The sequence below is a fragment of the Triticum dicoccoides genome, chromosome 3B, assembly GCF_002162155.2.
Source record: "Triticum dicoccoides isolate Atlit2015 ecotype Zavitan chromosome 3B, WEW_v2.0, whole genome shotgun sequence".
NCBI lineage: Eukaryota > Viridiplantae > Streptophyta > Magnoliopsida > Poales > Poaceae > Triticum > Triticum dicoccoides.
Genome location: NC_041385.1, coordinates 820784022 through 820787214, shown reverse-complemented (window position 1 = coordinate 820787214; position 3193 = coordinate 820784022).

Below are 3193 nucleotides of genomic sequence, written 5' to 3'. Positions count from 1 at the left end.
TATTTTCTCCTTTTCCTCGCATGAATAATCCATGCACGCACAACATGTGTGACTCTTACTGAAACACGCTTCTTCCATTGGATATCTCATCCCGTAAAAAAATCAGATTGAGCATTCACACACCTGCTGCATCACGGAATGCATGCAAGTGGTCGTCAAAAACACCAGGTAGAAAAGTCAGGCAACAAATGGTAAAACCAATACACAAATGATACTATGTGGCAGCTGTTTGATCGGATATCATATCACATTGCAATGACAATCTATAACAAGAGTGGTATTCTGGCAATCACAGTTGTTGCGCGGCCGTATCCACGCAATTCAAATTTGCCGCTGTCCAATTTGTTAGACACGATCTAATTATTCAACAAACTCAACCAGAGTACTAGTAACCATCTTAGTCTTTCTTTGGTAAATCCCATAGTGGTCTTGTTGTACACATATCGTTGCAAAGGCGAGATAGGTGATGCAGATGAAAGATCAACGGACGCCGGTAGCACTGTAGGAGTAATTAGTCAAGCAACATGCATGCCTCGTGTCCACTGGCTAGGTAATCATCCTACTTATGCTAGATTGTTCGACGGTGGCTCCATGTTGTGATGGTGGCGTGGAGAGATAGGCTCTTTCACCGAAGCCACCGTCGAAGACAATGATGAAGCTGGCTGTGGCAATAGGAAGCAATCTGTCGGGAGTGTCGAAGTGTGGTAACATGCCTTGGCCGGTGCCGTCATTTATGAATCAATACCTGCTTCGCCTTTGGGCACCGCAGTGCAGCCCACCAGGAGCAGCACTGCCAACATCACTGCTGGCGAGACCCCTGGTCACTGACCACGAGGCCACGCCATGACCAAGCAGACAGCTCCCATTATCTCGATCGATGTCTGTGGCTCGCGATGCTGGATGGATAGACTCCAGAAAGTTCATTTGCCACCGTGTCAATCTATAGCCAGCTAGTGAAGTGGGATTCGAGTGGAGTAATCCCTCTGTCCATGTGTGTGGGCACCTAAGAGAATCCAGGAATCCTGGCCAGGGTAACCTGCTGACGCCTCCGCCCCCTCGTTGTCGCTGAGATAATTGCCCTTGCAAGATTGATGCAGGGTGGAGGGTCGGTGGGGATGGCCGGCCTTCATTTAGATCTAGCCTCAGCAGGCAGGGGAGACTGATTTGGGGGTCATCGTGTTGCTGGTGGTGGTGGCATCATCGCGGCGCGTGCATTCGTCCTAGCTGTGTGACGGGAGTGCGAGGGGATTCCATAACCCCATCGGCGAGTTGTGTGTGCATGGGTTGGTTGTTGATGTTAGTGTGTGGGGTCCTAGAAGCAGGGGCGGCGGCCCCGAGTGGCTGTCTATCTGGTAGGCTCTATTGCGAGCTTCATGGTGGGGACAGTTGTTGTGTTCTTTGGTCGTGTGGGTGGGAAAGATTGTAGTGGTGTACCACCCTCGTCTACGCGGAGCTTCAGAAGTGGTTACTCGCTAATCATTATCTACCCTCATGGTGGGTTGGCGACCGCGGTACCTCTGTGTGGCGCTGCTAGGACTCTGGCCAAAAGCTCGCTACTTCAGCGTCTATCGCAGTGATGCACTTTGGTGTCGTGTCCCTCTTGGAAGCATAGTTGTGGAACCCGTCCCCGCATGGCTTCCGGTTGAAAACTCTAGACCGTCTCTTTGGTCCTGACCTCGGCGACCTATTGCGTCGTCACCCTCTTCGGGGCATCATCATGGACATTAGATACCATCTGATTGCGCCACATCGGCATCGATGGGCTAGCGTGTATCCTAACTCAAAGCCTCCTACTTTATAAGCTTATCCTTTTTACACCATTCTCGATCTTGCCAAGTCACATGCAGGATTTGCGCTTCACAGTCTAGAGTTGTAGAGCAGGAGGCCCTCGCGAGTGTTAGCTTGTTGTCTGCGATGCATGCTATTTCGCTTGTTGTGTTACTAGTCTCTACTCTTAATGTCTGAGTTGGTCGAATAGCCTCTACAGTTTATTTTCGTCCCACCACTTTCAACCGTTTTTCTTCGCTGTTTTTTTTTTCGTCCCCTCCCCCACCCCACCCCATCCCACGCAGCCACCCAAAAAACCCACACCCCGCACAAAGAAACTCCATCAATCACATCCTTCATTGCCGACTGCTCTCGATCCCATCGTTCGTTGTCGCCGTTGTCTGAGGGGAGACGATGCCCCCGCCGTCCGAGGAGAGATGCCGCCGCCACCGTCTGAGGGGAGACGTCGCAGCCGCCGTCCGAGAAGAGACGCCGCCGCCGTGTCTCTCGATCCCATCGATCCCATATATCGTTGCCACCGCCGCCGTCCCAGGGGTGACACCGCCGCCCGGTCTGCAAGGCAGGGTTGTTTCAATCCCGCCGACGACCTACGGGATCAAGCCCGTAGCTCACATGTGTTTGCCTCGCCATGCCTGCGGATCTGAAGGAGATAGCGTCTGTGGTCGAGGCGGGGTCGCTAACCAAGGAGGCGGGGTTGCTGACCGAGGAGCGTTTTTTGAAAAAAGAAGAAGAGGAGGAGCTCAACGCTGCGGCCTGTGGAGGAGGAACAATACCAGAATATCTTATTCGATCCAGTCGAAGGTGATAGCCCTGTTTTACATCAACCATTCAACCGTTCTTCTTTCTTCCTTGGAGGTCCACTGTTTTGGGTGAACTGGACTAACCCTAGGTAATTGATTAATTTCTCATGGAAATGCAATCGAGTAATAAGAATGCCAGTGATCCTCCCGGTTCCTCAGTCGTTTGGGATTCCTGGCCGTCGGATCGGCTGGCTTGATCGGATCTGGGCCGTCGGATCGACCCCTGGAGCGACCTCGTCCGTCGGATCAAAAAAAGTTACTGCTGGAATGAATAGTTACTACCGCTTCGTGCCACCGCGCGTAATTAGTCTGCCCCGCCGGGGGCATTTTCGTCATTTCGCCTGCAGGTGTATAAACCTTGACCACCCGCGCGGAGATGACCTAGCCCGCACTCGCGCCCCCTCCCTCATCCTCGCCGCCCCGCCCTCTCCTCTCCCTCTCCCGCCCGCATCACCGCCGCCCCGCACGCATCGCCGCCGCCGTTTCCTCTCCCTCTCCCTCCCTCAGTCCTCGCCGCCCCGCCTGCGTTCTTCCCCATCCGCCGCTGCCCGTGTTCTTCCCCATCCGCCGCCGCCGCCCCCATCCTCCGCCCCCAGCTGCACCTA